At 49.0% G+C, this 19,358-nt stretch overlaps 1 protein-coding gene across 4 annotated transcripts in view; it reads left to right on the forward strand.

Annotated features, from left to right (window-relative positions):
* The first annotated feature begins 5,529 nt into the window (after positions 1–5,529).
* LOC140411024 (alpha-taxilin-like) overlaps positions 5,530–19,358 on the forward strand; it is a 114,528-nt gene continuing 100,699 nt past the window's right edge. The window contains exon 1 of one of the 4 annotated variants that reach the window (XM_072499989.1): positions 5,530–5,621. The gene's annotated coding sequence lies outside the window, so the exon portion shown is untranslated. Of the gene's footprint in view, positions 5,622–5,889; positions 6,023–19,358 lie in introns of those variants that run through there. The other 3 variants (XM_072500006.1, XM_072499998.1, XM_072500015.1) reach the window with 3 other exon arrangements.

Here is a 19,358-nt window from a genome sequence, read left to right on the forward strand (position 1 = left end):
GCTCTTGCATATCCCTCTCACTACCATTATCACCAAGCCAGGGGATCAACTCTGGTTCAATGAATTGTGCAGGATGGCATGCCAGGAGCAGTACCAGGGCTACCGAAAAATGAAGTGTCATCCTGGTGAAGCTACAACACAGGACAAATTGCGTGCCAAACAATATAAGCAGCAAATGATGGACCGAGCTAAGTGATCCCCAAACCAACGGTTTAGATCTAAGCTCTGCAGTCCTGCCACATCCAATCATGAATGGTGGTGGACAACTAAATAACTCACTAGAGGAGTAGGCTCCACAAATATCCTCAATGATGGAGGAGCCTAACACATCTGTGCAAAAAAACAGAGCATTTGTGACAAATCCACAATGCCACCATCTGCCCATCTACAAGGCACAAGTCAGGATTGCGATGGAATACTCTCCAGTCGTCTGGATGAGTGCAGCTCCAACAACACTCAAGATGCTCGACACCATCCAGGACAAAGCAGTCTGCTTGATTGGCACCCCTTCCACAAACATTTACTCCCTCCACCATCAATGCACAGTAGCAGCCCTGTGTACCACCTACAAGATGAACTGTAGGGGGACACGATTTCAGAGACAGCACCTTCCAAACCCATGACCACTACAATCTAGAAGGACACGGGCGGCAGATACATGGGAACACTACCACCTCCAAATCACTCACTAGCCTGACTTGGAAATATATCGGTCATTCCTTCACTGCCACTGGGTCAAAGTCCTGGAACTCCCTCCCTAACAGTACTGTGGGTGTACCTACACCTCATGGACTGTCGTTAGTCAAGGGCAATTAGGGGTGGGCAACAAATGCTGACCTAGCCCGGTAGTACAGGGGGCAGCACGGTAGTACAAGGGGATAGCACTGTGGCTCCACAGCGCCAGTGTCCTCGATTCCCCGCTGGGTTACTGTCTGTGCTGAGTCTGCCCATTCTCCCCGTGTCTGCGTGGGTTTACATCGGGTGCTCTGGTTTCCTCCCACAGTCCAAAGACGTGCAGGTTAGATGGATTGGCCATGATAAATTGCCCTTGGTGACCAAAAAAACGGTTAGGAGGGGTTATTGGGTTACGGGGATAGGGTGGAAGTGAGGGCTTAAGTGGGTCGGTGCAGACTTGATGGGCCGAATGGCCTCCTTCTGCCCTCCTTCTGCATTGTATGTTCTAGCCTGTGAAAAATAATTTTTAAAAACTGCATTTTACATTCCCCTTACAAAAAATGCCAACATTCGTTTTCCTTCCAAATCACTTGCGGTCGCTGTAGATCAATTAATAATAATAATCTTTATTGTCACAAGTAGGCTTACATTAACACTGCAATGAAGTTACTGTAAAAAGCACCTAGTCGCCACATTCCTGTGCCTGTTCGGGTACGCAGAGGGAGAATTCAGAATGTCCAAATTACCTAACTGCACATCTTTCGGGACTGAAACCGGAGCACCCAGAGGAAACCCACGCAGACACAGGGAGAATGTACAGACTCCACACAGACAGTAACCCAAGCCAGAATCAAACCTGGGACTCTGGAGCTGTGAAGCAACAGTACTACCCATTGTGCTATCGTGCCTTCTTCATCTACATTACTGGATATCTGAGGCTGGTGGGGTGGGGGGGGCCTTCAGTCCTTCCATCTTGTACTTCAGCGTCTTCTTGTGCGTTGAGCCACCACAGGCTGCAGTTCACCAGGTCAGTCTTTCTGCCGAATTCTTAACTTTGTCACTGCCGCCATTATCTTCAAATCTTCCGCACTCTGGTACCATGTTGTGTTAGGTGTTCGATGTCAAGCAAGGAATCTACCAAACGACTTGTGACTTGTCCAAACCAGGATCTTTATTAAATCACACATGGTAAGATAGTGATCTGTTACAGAGCAAGTTATTATGGAGTTTCTTTGTACTCCCCTGGAACTACCCCCTTGGCACAACTGTCCTCTTGTACTTCTTATAACCATCTGCCGATCACCAGATGTGCTTGCACTTATATCGGAGTGCCTTGTCACATGATCCCTGTCTGGAGAATGCATGGTGGGTCTGTACCGCCACCTGCTGGTTGGAGGCCGCACCCATCTACAATATTGCTTACAGGCATATCACCACACACCCAACATGCAACTTCCACCTATATGCTGCCACCGAAAGTCCCCAGCCATGATCATGTTGAATGGTGGAGCAGGCTCAAATGGCCTACTCCTCGTATTTTCTATGTTTCTAATTGTTTTAACCAGTATTACATTCTGCAGTATCAACTGGTCAGTCGCTGGTCCCGGTGGACATCTAGGAATTCTCATCAACTGGTCCATATGAACATTTAAATCTGCCAAGTGGAAATCAGCGAGCACACAGAGTTTCCCATTGCCAAAAGTAAAATAAACTTGATTCCAAAATATATATAAAAATACAAACATAACCAGAGCAGTGATTTGACCTTTTTGATAACTCCCTAGTTCCCCCCAGTGGCCTAACAGGAAAATTCAATAATTAGCAGTTGATGTCAACATTCAAAGGAAATTGAAACCGAAGATTCATAAAAAACATGATGTGGGTCAGACGGACGGATGGGAGCTCGCAGGTTAGTATGATTTTATACAGCATAAAGTAAAATAGTACAATGGGAAATATTTGCAGGGCTATGAGGAGAGAGCAGACGAGGGAAATTTGAAAAAAAAAGAAAACCTTGCATTTATATCAGGTTTTTCACAATCACCAGATGTCTCAAAATATTTTACAGCCAATGAAGTACTTTTTGAGTTCCCACTGTTGAAATATAGAAATAATGCCCCCCAACTGACACATAACAAACTCCCATCAAGAGCCATGTGAGTTGATTGAGGGATAAATATTGGCCAGGAGAGGACGGAAACACTCCTGCTGTAATAATGCCAATGGATCTTTACATTCACCCAAGCAGGCAGATGAGGCCATGTATTTAAAGCTACACCTCCAACAAATCAGTACTCAGTACTGCACCAGATTGTCAGCCTTGATTTTCATGCCCAGGCCCTGGAGTGAGACTCAAATACTTGTGACTCAGCAGCAAAAATGCTACCGAGATTTGCGGGGCTGGAATGAAAGACATGTGCAGGGTTATGGGGAAAGAGCAGGGCAGTGGGTTTAAGGAAATTTATAAATGTAATGACACCACATGGACTTTTTTGAATTCATTCACGGAATGTCAGCATCGCTGGCAAGGCCAGCTTTTATTGCCCATCTCTAATTGCCGTTGTGACGGTGGTGGTGAGCTCCCGCCTTGAACCATTGCATCTGGTTATCTGGTGTAGTTACACCCATAGTGCTGCTGGGAAGAGAGTTCAAGGATTTTGAACCCGTGACACTAAAAAGACGGTGATTTAGTTCCAAGTCAGGATGGTGTGTAGCTTGGAGGGTAACTTGTGGGTGGTGGTATTCCTATGCATCTGCTGCCCTTGTCCTTCCAGGTGGCAGAGGTCACGGGTTTGCAAAATATTGAGGAAACCTTGATGAGTTGCTGCAATGCATCTTGTATACAATACAAACTGCTGCCACTCTGCATCAGCGGGTGAATGCTTAAGGTTATGGATGGATTTATCCTGGATGATGTTGAGCTTCTTGAGTGTTATTGGAGTTGCACTCATACAGGCAAGTGGAGCATATTCCAATCACAGTCCTGACTTGTAGATGGTGGACAGGCTTTGGGGAGTCAAGAGGTGAGTTACTTGCTTCAGAATTCCCAGCCTCTAACATGCTCTTGTAGCCACAGTATTTATATGGTTGGTCTAGTTCAGTTTCTGGTCAATTGTAACCCTCAGGATGTTGATAGTGGGGGATTCGGCAATGCTATTGAATTCTTGCTTGTTGGAGATGGTCATTGCCTGGCACTTGTGTGCTGTGAATGTTACTTGTCACTTATCAATGCAAGCCTGAATGTCATCCAAGCCTTGCTGCATATTGGCACAGAGCTCTTCGGTATTTTAGGAGTTGCAAACAGTGCTGAATGTTGTACAGTCATAGAATTATAGAATTTACAGTGCAGAAGGAGGCCATTCGGGCCATCGAGTCTGCACCGGCTCTTGGAAAGAGCACCCTACCCAAGGTCAACATCTCCACCCTATCCCCATAACCCAGTAACCCCACCCAACCCTAAGGGCAATTTTGGACACCAAGGGCAATTTATCATGGCCAATCCACCTAACCTGCACACCTTTGGACTGTGGGAGGAAACCAGAGCACCCGGAGGAAACCCACGCACACACGGGGAGGATGTGCAGACTCCGCACAGACAGTGACCCAAGCCGGAATCGAACCTGGGACCCTGGAGCTGTGAAGCAATTGTGCTATCCACAATGCTACCGTGCTGCCACTGTCATCAATGAGCATCCCCATCAATAAAAATATTTTCTAAAAAAAAATCAATGAACATCCCCACTTCTGATCTAATGATGGAAGAAAAGTCATTGGTGAAACAATTGAAGATGGTTGGGCCTAGGACACTATCCTGAGGAACTCCTGCATGCTGTTTTGGGACAGAGATGATTGGCTTCCAACAACCTCAATTATTCCCTTTTGTGTTGTGTAGGATGCCAACCAGTGGAGAGCTTTTCCATTGACTTCAATTTTGCCAGAATTTCTTGATGCCACATTCACAGAATCTCAGAATTGTTATGGTGCAGAGGCCATTCAGCCCATCATGACTGCCCCAGCGCTCCAGATGAGCATTATGACTAAGTTCCATTCTCCTGCCTGTTCCCGGTACCCCCTGCACATTATCTCTATTCAAATAATCATCTAAAGCCCTCTTAAATGCTTCGATTGAAACTGGCTCCACTTCACTTCCAGACCGTGCGTTCCATATCCCAACCACTCTCCTTTTCCAAATCACAGTGCTAACCACTGTGCCGTCCCTTATGTAGTGGTCTGTGAAGGCGGCTCACCACCACCTTTCTGAGGGCAGTTAGGGATGGGCAGGAAATGCTGGCCTTGTATGTGACGCTCACATTCCATGAACCTGGAGGGTTATGAGGAAATAGCAGAGCAATGGGAATAAGGAAATTTCCAGGGCTATGAGGAAAAAGAAGGGCAATGTGTAAGAGAGTTTCACATTGGTAATTGGAGTGCTCTTTCAAAGATCCAGCACAGCCATGATGGGCTGAATGGGCCAACATTTGTCCTGATGAAGAGTCAAAGGACTGGAAACCCTAACTCTCTCCAGATGCTGTCAATCCTGCTGAGTTTTTCCAGCATTTCCTGTTGAGTTAGAGCTGCGGCATCCGCAGTATTTTGCTGTCCTTTTTGTGGCCAACATTTGTGTTGTGCGATCCTATGAATTTTTAAAGTAAAAATGAATTTTTCAAATTTAAAACAAACTAAAGCGAAACAATCCGCGAGCTGAAGGAAAATCAACGAACAATTGGGAGGTTGGGACATGCGCACTGGAGACCCGCCAAGCGGAACTACAACCCCCACAATGCACCCGGGTCGGAAGTTCCAGAGCCGCCTACGCTGATTTGTTGTTCGGCCTGACGTCAGTGAACGTGCCAACCGAAAGACGCGAGGGCACTTCCGGTTACTGTCGGAAAAGGTCAGGAATTTTGGGCGAGGACGGACTGAGTGGCCGCGTCGCTGGAGACCGGGTAAAGAGGGCAGCAATCGGCGCCGCTCCGTGTGCCGGTTGCCCGGCTGCCTCGGCCTCCTGGCAGTGGGGCTCGACCCGGGTTATTGGGCGTGGGACCGCGGGCCGGGACCGCGCCGGAATCGGGGCCGGGTTTGCGCCAGGATCGCATTGGAATCGGGGCCGAGTTTACGCCGGGATAGGGGCCGGATTTCCGCTGGGTTCGCGCCGGGATTGGGGCGGGATTTGCGCCGGGTTTGCGCCCGCTGCTGATCAAACTCAGCTAATGTTTGTTGCGCAATGTCTCCGTCACAATGTCTTGTTCCTGAAAACTTGTGAATTAAAATCGCCGGAGTTTGAGGTTTGTTTGCCCATCCGGACCCCGAGTTCCCCATTCACAGGGAAATGTTGCTGAGTTTTAAGGTTAGAATCTTTCCAATTTGACAATCCTGTCGCCCTTTGGTCAGTCAGTGAAGCTGAAAGCCTGTCCTACAATCTGATTAATTAATGTGCTGCTGGACTCGACTCTGTTTCTCTCCACAGACCTGCCATGAGTTTTTCCAGCATTTTGTTTTTATCTTTTTTTTTTAAATATGTTTATTCAGGCGTTTATAAATAAACGTCAAACAAAACCATAACCAGGATGATAAAGATAACCAACAGATAACAAACAGGAGAACTCAGCTTAACTCAATAAATAGCCAACAACCACGCCCCACCCTCTCTACCTCCACTTTTCTAATTAACCCTAATCCTCCCTCCCCCTGCTGACTTAACTGTCCTGGAAGAAGTAATTGAAATGGTTTCTATCTCCGGGCGAACCCTTCCATTGACCCGCTTAAGGTGAATTGAATTTTCTCCAATCTAAGGAAATCCGTGAGGTCGCTCACCTACACACCTGGTTTCGGAGGCTCCGAGTTCCTCCACCCAAATGGTCCGTGTCCGGGCTACCAGAGGTGAAGGTCAGAACGTCAGCTTCTTTCGCTCCCGGGTCTTCCGACACTCCAAACACAGCCAATTCTGGACTCGAAACCATTTTCACCCCCAGTACATCTGACATCACGTCAGCGAACCCCTGCCAAAATCCCTGCAACTTCGGGCTGGCCCAGAACATGTGAACATGCTTAGCAGGCCCTCGCGCATGCCGCCCACACCTATCCTACACCCCCTCAAAGAACCTGCTCATTCTAGCCACCGTCATATGCACCATATGGACTACCTTAAATTGAATGAGACTCAGCCTGGCATGCGAAGAGGACCCTCCTCAAAGCTTCCTCCCCCCCCCCCCGTAAGTATCTGAACCCATTTCCCCATGGCAACTCGTACTCCCCCACCAGTTCTTCCAAAATCGGGAAGCTGCCTTCCACAAACAAATCTCTCAATCCCCGCCCTCCGCAAACCCTGAAAACATCCATCCAGTTCCCCCACAGATCGGGGCCCAAATTGAGGCCCCCTCAAGCCTCATGTGCTGTCCACACACCCTCAGGGGTGCCACTATCACTGGACTTATGGAGTGCCTGGCCGGCGAGAACGGCAAGGGCGCCATCAACAGTGCTCCCAGACCAGTACCCTTACAAGAGGCTGCCTCCATCCGCTCCCAAACCGACCTCCCCCACTACCCACTTGGTTATATTTGCCGCCCAATAATAGTTCCTTAATTTTGCCAGACCAACCCGTTCGCCCTCGCTCTAACAACGCCTTCTTTACCCAAGGGGCCTTTCCCGTCCACACAAATCCCAATAGCAATGAGTTAACCTTCTTGAAAAAGGCCCTGGAGATAAAAATCGGCAGGTTCTGGAATGCAAACAAAAACCTTTGGGAGCACAGTCATCTTTACAGATTGAACCCGCCAATGACAACGGAAGCACATCCCACCTTTTAAATTCACCCCTCATTTGCTCCACCAACTGAGCCAGATTCAACTTGTGTAGTTGCTCCCACCCCCATGCCACCTGAATCACCCAGATACCTAAAGCTCGCCCCCGCCACGTTAAATGGTAACTTGCCCAATCTCCTCTCCTGCCCCCTCTCGCCTGAATCGGAAAGACCTTACTCTTTCCCATGTTTAGTATGTATCCCGAAAACCGACCAAATTTCGCCACAATGTCCATGATATCCCCGCTATGCTTTCCAGTGGGTCTGATATATACAACAGCAGGTCGTTCGCATATAGGGACATCGTATGCTCCACCCTGCTCCCGCACAATCCCTCACCAACCCCTAGACGCTCTAAGCTTCACCGCCGAGGCGAAAAGCAACGGGGAAAGTGGGCATCTCTGCCTCGTCCCCTTGTACAACCTAAAGTACCCCCAACTAACCCGATTTGTTCTGACACTTGCCACCGGTGCCCGGTACAGCAATCAAATCCAATCTACAAACCCCTGCCCAAACCTGAAACGCCCCAGCACCTCCCACAAATAATCCCACTCGACACGATCAAAGGCCTTCTCCGCGTCCATCGCGACCACCACCTCCACATTTCGTCCCTCCAGGGGCGTCGTTATAACATTTAGCAGGCACCTGATATTGGTCGACATATGCCTCCCTTTCACAAATCCCGTCTGATCATCCCCCCCCCCCCCGCCCCAAACAAATCACATCCAGCACACAATCCTTGAGATCAGAATCTTAACCAGCAACTTGGCATCCACGTTCAACAGCGACATTGGAAGGTATGACCCACACTGCTCCGGGTCCTTGTCCTTAATTATGCCGCCAAAATAATATTTCACATCAAGCTGGCCAATGGGAGAGTTCTGTGGCATTTGACAGTTCCTTTCCAGTCTGACGACAACCCAATTTAATTCTTCCTTTAAACCTGCTGCTGGCAGCACTTGGCTGGAGAGTGGAGATTTCTCATAAAATATCCAGAATACCTGCACACAGTTCCTGAAGGACAGCATCATTAAACTGTGTTTCCCTAATCCATGTCAATTATGGCAGAAATCAACCCAACTTCTTGGTGCTGGGGAGGCCACACAGCCAAGTAAACTATTGATCATCCCAGCAGAGTGTATACAAGAGCCAAATTATGAAATAGTAGCTCGAATCTTGCTGGAAAGAGACATATCACCGAAGGTTTTTGAATTGCCCTCATCAGGGCAAATGCCAAGAACTCCAAACTTCAAACAAGCGCAACAATACACAGGGACCCATTCGCTGCAAACAAAAGGGAACATGTTCAGGACTTGCACATTTAAAAAAAAAAAAATTACCCAGGATCTCGGGAGCCTTTAGTTCCCCATTGATTGGCAAGTTGGCTGATTGCCATGGAGAAAACAATACCTCAATCAATCAGCACCCTTTTGCCTCTGTATAAATTGTTGCGATCATTTGAAATTTGACATTCTTGCATCTGTCCTAACGAGTGCAAGATTAAAAGATTTAACAACACGTCTCTTTCAGAAAAAAAAGATGAAATGGTGTAATTTTAATGTAATTTGCTGATGCTATGGGAAATCTTAACCATAGTCTTTCGGCTTAAAAGACTTTTATAAGACAACATATTTCAGTGCAGGAAGAGAAGCAACTGCAACATTATAGAATTGTATTAACACACAGAAACATGAACACAACAAGAGCAGTTATGCAGGGTAAATGGGAGCATCTGCTTTACAAAGTGGGGCTCAGATTAAAATACTACTACTGCAGTTTAACATGTTAAACAAACCCTCATGTGTTAGACCAATAAGGTTAGCAGGCTCAGTCCAATTGAAACCCAACAGGATGACTGCGGCAAAACGTTATAAACCTAACTTTCTTTCTCCAGTTTTAGAACCATAGAATCCCTACAGAGGCAGTCATTCGGCCCATTGAGTCTGTACCAACAAGCGGGCGGCATGTCCTTCTTCAGGATCAGCGATATTGAGGACTGAGCCAATGTAGGGGAGAGCTCACCCTTCTCCCTCACCTCATTAAATGCCCTCACCAGCAGGAGCCCCAGGTCACCCAAAAACGTTTTCTAAAACTCCACTGGGAAACCATTCAGACTCAAGACCTTCCCTGCCTGCATCAACCCCATACCCTCTTAGCACCTCCACCAATCCAGTGGGCGCTCCCAGCCTCTACCAGACCCTCCTCCACCCCTGGGAATTCCAGCCCGTCCAAAAAATCCCGCATTCCCTCAGCTGGCAGTTCCGATTCATAAAGCCTGCTACAAAACTCCTCAATCACTCCCACCGGATCCAACACCACTCCACCCTTGCCGTCCTTCACCCTGCCAATCTCCCTCACCGCTTCCTGATTTGGTGTGCCAGCATCCTGCTAGCCTTCTCCCTGTACTCATACACTGCCCCTCTGGTCCTCTGTAACTGCCCCACTGCCTTCCCTGTGGACACAAACACAAACTCCATCTGGAGCTTCTGCCTCTCCTTCAACAACCCGCTTTCGAGGCCTCAGCCCACCCGCATAATCTCGCCCGCCAACCTTGACATCTCTGCCCACTCCTCCTCCTCCCTGTGAGTCAGAATTGATATAAACTTCCCCCCTGACCACTGCCTTGAGTGCCCCACATGTTGTGGCGGCCGAGACCTCACCTGTAGCGTTTGCTTCCACATACCCACTGATGGTGGCCCTCACCCGCTAACAGACCTCCTCCGCTAACAACCCCACATCCAACCTCCACTGCAGGTGCTGACCCCCCCCCCCCCCCCCCCCCGATCCACTTGTAAGTCCACCCAGTGCGCCGCGTGATCTGAGACCACGATTGCCGAACATCCCGAGTCCACCACCTCCGCCAGCAACGACTTACCGACCATAAAACAATCAGTCCGCGAGTAGACCTTATGCACTTGGGGGAAGTATGAAAACTCCTTCGCCCTCTGCCTCCCAAACCCCCACGGCTCTACTCCCCCATGTGCTCCATAAACCCCTTCAACTCCTTCACCAACACCCTCCCCAATCTCAAACTCGACCGGTCCATCCCCGGGTCAACGACTGCGTTAAACCCCCTCTCCCCCATAATCCGGTCCCGGGGTCCGGAATCTTCCCCTACACTCGCCTCATAAACTCCACATCATCCCAATTTGGGGCATGAACATTGACTAGGACCACTCCAGTTTCCCGTTTACAACCCCCAGGGGCCGGCCGAAGGCACCCTCTCCCATCAGCTTCTCCAACATTCCAGCCACGTCAGTGTCCGCTGCCTTCAGGCATCCCTATAATCCTTAAATTCTGCCTCTGGGAGCGGTTCTCCAGGTCCTTCTCCTGCAGCCTCAACCGGGACCTTGGATTCATGTCGCATAACATTCACCCCCCCACCATCTGGCCTGGGCGTGCAAAATCCTACCAACTGTCCTGGCTTGAGATTCACACCTCTTTAACCTGTGATTATTCCTCTCTCCAGTTGCTCCGTCTGGACCTATAAAGACTTAATTACCTGCAAAGACTCGCATTCAAAGTATCGTCTTGCATCTTTGACTTTGTCTATATATATGTTTCTGGAACCCACCTCTTCATTCACCAGAGGAAGGAGCTGTGCTCCGAAAGCTAGTGATTCGAAACAAACCTGTTTGACTTTAACCTGGTGTTGTAAGACTTCTTACTGTGCACTTTTTAGGAACTTGATGATTTTTCATTTATCAAGTCTGCTCCTTCTGCACACATTTATCATTCACCTGTTATCGCTATCCATCCAATCTCTTTAGAAAGCCTCTTCGTGTTTCCATGAGTTTAGAAGAGTGAGGAGTGACTTGATTGAAGTATATAAGATCCTGAGTAGTGTTAACAGATGATTGTGGAAAGGATGTTTCCTCTTGTGGGCGAGTCTGGAACTAGACGGCACTGTTTTCAAATTAAGGGTTATCCTTGTAGGACAGAAATTAGGAGAATTCTTTTCTGTTGAGGGTTTTGCAACTTTGAACCTCTATCTCTGAAGGTGGAATAATAATCTTTATTATTGTCACAAGTAGGCTTACATTAACACTGCAATGAAGTTACTGTGAAAATCCCCTAGTCGCCACACTCTGGCCCTTGTTCGGGTACACTGAGGGAGAACTCAGAATATCCAATTCACCTAACAAGCACGTCGTTAGGGACTTGTGGAAGGAAACCAGAGCACCCTGAGGACACGGGGCGAACATGCAGACAGTGCCCCAAGCTAGGAATTGAACCCGGGTCCCTGGCGCTATGAAGCACCAGCAGCACTAACCACTGTTCTACCCTGCTGCCCAAGCTAGGTCACTGGATACTTCCAAAGCAGAGGAAGATAAATTCTTGTTAGGCAAGGTAATCAAAGGTTATCGGGGGTAGATGGGAAGGTAGAATTCGAAACACAAACAGATCAGCCATGATCTTGTTCAATGACAGAGCAGGCCCAAGGTGCTGAACGGCCTACTTCTCCTACTTTATATGTTCAGATGCATAAATGCTCTCAGCCTACCAAATGTAATCAGAAGAAACTGACACAAGATCCTGTTTGCCCGACCCTTAATGTGATCTTGGCTGATCTTCAATTTCACATTCCTGCCCGTTCCCCATATCCCTCGATTCCCCGAGAGACTACAAATCTGTTTGTCTCAGCCTTAAATATATTCAATGATAGAGCAGGAGCAATCCAACCACGCTGCACCTGAAAAGCAGCTCGCCGAGGCGCAGCGTAGCTGTTAGAAGCCAGGAGGCCCCCCTCCTGGGATCTACTCGGCTCACAACGCCTTGCGAGATCTAACGCTATCTCGTAGACCATAGCGATGTGAATCCCGCCCATTCTGGGCGGGGTCACTTTTTAGCCAGACTGCATATTAAAGCGAGACAGCTAGTCTCGCTTAAATGTGCAAATTCCGGACTACCTGAGGCTTTGGGATCTATCCCCTTCGGAGACCTCGGGTGAGCGCCGTTCAGCATTGGTCCCCACCAACCTGGCAGGGGTGAAACCATGATCAAGAAGGTGGTTCGCCCAGGACGAGACTAACCCATTGGTTTTGGCTAAGATCAGGTGTAGTCTCTGTTGATTGTGGATTGGAGAACACGGAGGGATTGAAGTCGTCGAAGAGGAAACGTTTAGAGCTCGGCTGCTATTGGTGGATCTACATGCTGGTCTAAGCCTCTGGTTTAGGCCTAGCCTAACGCCGATACAGTTTAGACTCGACGTGTGAGCTATGGCTGCAGCTGCATCCCGACCACCAGGCTGGGGAGTGCGAAACATTGCCCGAGTCACAGTGAAGAAGGCGGAAGGGGAGTCACCTGTGGACTGCAATTTCTTCGTGAAGCGAGTGCTGCGGGTTTCAAGCAACAGATATCTTCTGCTTACAAGACTTCCCCAACAATGGATATTTTGACGTCACCTTCAAGAGTGTCGCAGCTTGCATCAAATTCTTGAACGTGTTCAAAGAAAAAGGTAACCAGAGCCCCCTGTCTATCCTGACTGCGGAGCCTCTGTTTACGCTACTGTCGCAGCAAAACTGGGTTGTTACACTGCACACGTACAACCCCCACGTCCCCGTGTCTGATGTACTCGCGTTCCTCGCCAGGTACGTTGAGCTGAAAAGTAACAGCGTGCAACTGAAGGACACCTTTGGCATCTGGACAAGTGAGCACCAGATCAAGGTGACTCTGAGAACAAATGGCGACGGAACCATCCTGCATCCCCCCTCCAGTTTCGCCATTGGAGGAAATCGTGGCTATCTCTACTACGCGGGACAGCCACGAGTATGCCGCACCTGTGGCAAAACGGGGCATGTTGCCGCCAACTGCAATATCACCGTCTGCAAAAACTGCAGGCAGGAGGGACACATGACAAAGGACTGCAAGGAAGACAAGTGCTGCAACCTGTGGGGAGGACGGCCAACCCAAAACGCAGGGCAACGTACGCACAAATCATCAGCGGCGGAGTCAAAAAGGCGACCACAGAGGAGGTTCATGCACCCTCCATCGACAAAGACACCACAGCACAGAATGCTGAAAATCAACAGAAGGGCCCTCAACAAAAAGTGGAGGCCCCAGCTCAACCTGACAACTCAACCCCAACCTCATCTGACGAGGAAGCCTCAATGGAAGAGGACGGAACGAAGAATCAAGAGCCCTGGGAAACGGTGAACAGGGACAAACGAAAGAGGAAACAAAAAAATGAACTGAAGAAACCCCCGATGGGGAATGGCAAAAAGCAGCACCTTTCAGCCAGCTTAGCGCCGACACCACCTCCGATGAGGGAAAACAAGACAAGAATCGGCCTCAAATAAAGAGGCAAAGTACCAATGTAGAACGGATGCACAAACCCCCCAGACCACAGACAGGAAGGAAATAAAGCATGCCGAGATCATCAACCTCTGGTGGATGGGAACAGCAATATGACCAACGGACACCAAACGCCGGACATTAAAAATAAAGCCACAGACCAACTCCAGAAATTAACAAGCAGCAACAACCCAGGCGAAAACTGGCCTGCAACCCCAACACCCACTGAATGCCACGACGGACGCCAGGGCTACACTAGCCCCCCCCCCCCCCCCCCCCCCCCCCCCCCACCCCACCCCCAATGTATCCTCGTCGAGTTCACGGGCCCAGTGCGGACCAGGACAGCTTTCTCAGCCCTGCAACTGTGCAACAGTTTGCGAGCACCACCGGCTTGCTGGGGAACATTCAACAGCTGGAACACCCGACTGCATAGACTCTGAGACTGGTAAATCTACCTTTTTAAAATGGGGTTTAAAAGTGCATCTATTAATGTGCGAAGCATTAAAGATACTTTGCGGTGTGTAGCCACAGTCGGCTGCTTAGCAAACGTGAAAGCCGACCTACTGCTCCTGCAGGAGTGTGGAATTCCTCACCTCAGCAACTACAGGCGCTGGTCGAGCTGGTGGTCCCACGGGCCATCCACCTGGTCAGGAGGAAACTACTGTCGTACCTCCGGCCTGGGTATTCTGCTGCGGGGAGACAACTTCACCATCTCCAACGTTAAGGAGGTGGTGGGTGGACGCCTCCTTGTAGCAGACGTTAAATACAAAAACGTCCCTCTCGGACTCATTAACGTGTACGATCCGGCCGTAAAGAGTGAGCGGCTGGCAGTCCTTCAGCAATCCCACTGCTGTTGGCCACCTCCAAGCCTGTCATTCTGGGCGGTGACTTCAACTGCATCATCAGTGCGGCTGGACGATCCAGCAGCCAACAGCAAACTAGACGCTATGTCCAGGCTCCTCATGGAAACGGTAAAAGACGCCAAGCTGCTCGACATCTTCAGCAACCCTGCAGACGGAGCGCAGCGTAGATACACATGGTCACGGCCAGACGGGTCCGTCCGCTCCAGGATAGACTTCTTCTTTGTGTCCCGTGCTTTCACGGTCAGGTCCACCGTCGTTAAGCCGGTGTTCTTCTCTAACCACTGCCTCCTACTGGCCAACTGCCACCTGCAGGAAAACCAGGGGGCGGGCAGGGGGACATGGAAGCTGAAAGTAAAACTGTTGACTCCAGAGAACCTCGAGGAACTTAAAAGGGATTACGAAGGTTGGAGAACCGTGAAACCCCTCTTTGAGTCTCCACATCTCTGGTGGGAAGCAATCAAGGGGAACATCAAAAGGTTTTTCATCCTCCAAGGCATTCAGAAGGTGAGAGAGAGACGAGGGGCCATGTCCAGGCTCCAGAAATGTATGCAGAATTTGCTCCAGCTGCAGTCGATGGGGGTTGATGTCAAGGAGGATCTCCAAGAGGTGAAGAGCCAGGAAGCCTCGCTCTACACTTCGGAGGCCTCCAAGGTTATCTTCCGTTCCAGAGTCCGCTCCGTGGAGCAGGATGAAAAGTGCTCACGCTTCTTCTTCCAAAAGGTGCACAGAGAGATCTCTGTGATCAGCAGCCTGAAGAAAGAAGATGGCTCTGTAAAGTCATCGCAGTCTGACATCCTGAGGATCAGCAAATCCTTTTATGCCGGAGTGTATGATCTGAAGCCAACAGATAACACTGTTTCCCAGACCTTCCTGTTGTCTATCACGGAGGTCTTAGGCGACAGCGAGCGGGAAAACCTTTTTTTAAAAAAAAATAATTTTAATTAAAGGTTTTCATAAAATATCAATAACAAAATGAGAAAGAAAAAGGAACCCACCAGGGTTAAGTACAAAACACAATCTAAAAAAGCAAACCCCCCCCCCGTACCTAAATAATAAATTAACATTAACACCCCGACTTAAGACAACAGGTGTATACACCCCCTCAGACCCTTTTAGTGTAAATAACATAAACAAAAATAAAGTAAACCCCCCCACCCCACTGCGAGCGGGAAAACCTGGACACACCGCTAACTCTGGAAGAGCTGACAAAGGTCGTCAGGTCCTTTGAGACGAGTAAAACTCCTGGAAGCAATGGCTTACTGGCTGAGTTGTATCCGGCTCTGTGGGACTGGATGGGCCCAGACCTGCTGGAAGTGTACGAGAGTATGCTTCTGGACGGCAGCATGTCAAAATCCATGAGGAAAGGCATCATCACCCTCATCTACAAGCAGAAGGGGGAAAGGGAAGAAATTCAAAATTGGCGCCCCATTTCACTGTTGAATGTGGATTATAAAATTCAAGCCAAGCTCATCGCCAATCAGGTCAGGTCTGCTCGAGTCGGTGATCCACCCTGACCAGACCTGTGCTGTACCCAACAGGAAGATCTCTGATAGCCTCGCGCTACTCAGGGATACGATCGCCTACGTGCAGGACAGGAAGGTGGACACCTGCCTCATCAGCCTTGACCAGGAGAAGGCTTTTGACAATATCGCACACCTACATGATGGATGTGCTCTCCAAAATGGGGTTTGGGGAGGGAATTCGCAATTGGATCAAACTGTTCTACACAAACATCTATAGCGCAGTCTCAATCAAGGGGTGGGAATCAGAAAAGTTCCAGATCAAATCAGGAGTCAGACAGGGCTCCCCTCTCTCCTCGGCCCTGTTTGTGTGCTACATAGAACCTTTTGCCGACTCCATCAGGAAGGTTCAGGGTATAAGAGGAGTGACGATCCCAGGCAGCGGAGGCGTGCAAGTTAAGGCCTCCCTGTACATGGACGACGTCGCTGTCTTGTGCTTGGATCCCACGTCTGTACGCAGGCTCTTGAATGCCTGCGACCAGTTTGAACTGGCCTCGGGAGCCAAGGTAAACCACGGCAAGAGTGCGGCCATGTTCTTTGGGAACTGAGCCGACCGGTCCTTTGTCCCCTTCACTGTCAGGTCAGATTACCTGAAGATGCTGGGGATATGGTTCGGAGTGGCTGGGGCGTGCACCAAAAACTGGGAGGAGCGCATCGCCAAGGTAAGACAGAAACTGGGCGAGTGGGAGCAACGCTCCCCCTCCATTGCGGGCAAAACCCTGGTCATCAGGTGTGAGGCACTCTCGGTGTTACGGCACGTAGCGCAGGTCTGGCCCATTACCCGACCCTACGCCGCAGCAGTCACCCGGGCCATCTTCAAATTCATCTGGTGACCCAAGATGGACCATGTCCGAAGGGACACCATGTACAAATCTCTGGATTAGGGAGGGAAAAACGTACCCACTGACTCCCTCATCCTGATGTCCACCTTTGTGTGCAGCTGCATCAAGCTGTGTGTGGACCCCCAGTATGCAAACACCAAGTGTCACTGTCACTACACCTGTCCCCGGTGTTACGAAGGATGGGCCTGGCCTCATTGCCGCGGAACGCTCCAAATAGTTGGACCGTGCCGTACCACCTATCCCTCGTGGAAAAGTTTTTGAAGAAAAACACCTTTGACCACAAGGCAATGAAGCAGTGGTCAGCACGTAATGTCCTCGAGGCCCTCTGGGGGGAAAAGGAGACTGTGGAGGACATTGGACGGTTACCTGAGCAGACTGTCAAGAACGCCTCATCACCAGAACTCACAAACAAGCACCAAGACCTAGCTTGGCTGGTGGTGAGAAGGGCCCTCCCTGTCAGATTCTTCATGTACACCCGAAGGCTCAGCGCCGTTGCACGCTGCCCTCGGAGAGGCTGTGGGGGAAATGAGACGGTCACCCACCTCCTTGTGGAATGTGCCTTTGCAAAGAAGTTCTGGAGAGAGATGCAGTGGTATTTGTCAAGGTTCATCCCGAGCAGCTCTGTGACACAGGACTCTGTGCTCTACGGACTGTTTCCAGGGACACACACTGAAACAAATATCAACAGCTGCTGGAAGATCATCAACTCGGTGAAAGACGCTCTTTGGTCTGCCCGGAACTTGCTGATCTTCCAGTGCAAAGAACTGTCCTCGACTGAGTGTTGCAGACTGGCACATTCCAAGGTCCAGGACTACGTGCTGAGGGACGCACTCAAGCTTGGGGCAGCTGCCGCCAAGGCGCAATGGGGAAAGACCACTGTAAGGTCTTACCAGCAAATGTACACCGAGGGGCGGGTAACAGTGTAAACCCCCCCCAGTCTGGGTCATTAACACTCCAATGTATAAAAGAAACATGACAATGTAAATAGAACATAGAACATACAGTGCCGAAGGAGGCCATTCGGCCCATCGAGTCTGCACCGACCCACTTAAGCCCTCACTTCCACCCTATCCCTGTAACCCAATAACCCCTCCTTACCTTTTTGGACACTAAGGGCAATTTATCATGGCCAATCACCTAACCTGCACGTCTTTGGACTGTGGGAGGAAACCGGAGCACCCGGAGGAAACCCACGCAGACACTGGGAGAACGTGCAGACTCCGCACAGACAGTGACCCAGCGGGGAATCGAACCTGGGACCCTGGCGCTGTGAAGCCACAGTGCTATCCACTTGTCCTACCGTGCTGCCATGTTTAAGAAGGAAATGTTTAAGAAGGAATTGTAACGTAAAGAGCGATATGTGTGTAAGGTAGTGGAAGCAGGTACGATAGTGACATTTAAGGGGCGTCTTGACAAATACATGAATAGCATGGGAATAGAGGGATATGGACCCCGGAATTGTAGAAGATTTTAGTTCAGATGGGCAGCATGTTCTGCGCAGGCTTGGAGGGCTGAAGGGTCTGTTCTTGTACTGTACAGTTCTTTGTTCTTTTATAATCATTCCAATTGCCAATTTGGTTGAAGTATTTTTGCTAAGTTCTTTTGCCTTTTACATGAGGTGTTTGATAAAACATTTTTTCAAATTTAATTCCTGGTTTGGAATATTTATTTAATATACAGTTCAGGTTTGAGAGTTTAAAGTATAAAGATTTTCATACTTTATTTCATTTGAAAGGTTTTCTTTCCTATATTTCTATCTCCTAGTGTGTGCACCGACTTGTGATGCATACGGATTGCTGCATAGCTCGCAGTGGAAACTAATAGGAGGGGGCTCAAAGGGGTTCTGAAAGTGTCCTGAACTGCAAAAACAAATCTTGAAAAGTTGATTTTTATCACCTGAGCACTGTGACTGTATTACAGTTTAGAAATAGCCAATTTTTAAGCATTATTATTTTATTTATCTCATAATCCGTTTTCTGAAGGCAGGTTTATGCTGTCATATAATTCCAAGAGCAACGTGCTTTTATAAACCATAAAAATGTATTTTTGCAGCAAGATTAGGGTTGCATTGATTAGAAATATTTACAACATATTCAAGTAATAGTCGATCCCTGACTTTTGACTAAATAAACCCAACACTTTCCGGTTGCTACCTGCTTGTCGACTCTCTTCCTCTTGGAAACTATAAAGAGTTGAAGATTTGGTTTTGTGTAGGTTGCAACAAAGTGAATGGGGAGAGCCAAAGTCAATAAATATTAGTCACTTAGATCTGCACTTTAAGCAGAGAAATTGTTAATTTCATAGGTGGGTGGGGCTCTGTCTCTTTGGATTTTGTGAAGGAAACAGCTGGAAAATTTGCACCAGC

This window comes from Scyliorhinus torazame, chromosome 1 (genome assembly GCF_047496885.1).
Source record: "Scyliorhinus torazame isolate Kashiwa2021f chromosome 1, sScyTor2.1, whole genome shotgun sequence".
NCBI lineage: Eukaryota > Metazoa > Chordata > Chondrichthyes > Carcharhiniformes > Scyliorhinidae > Scyliorhinus > Scyliorhinus torazame.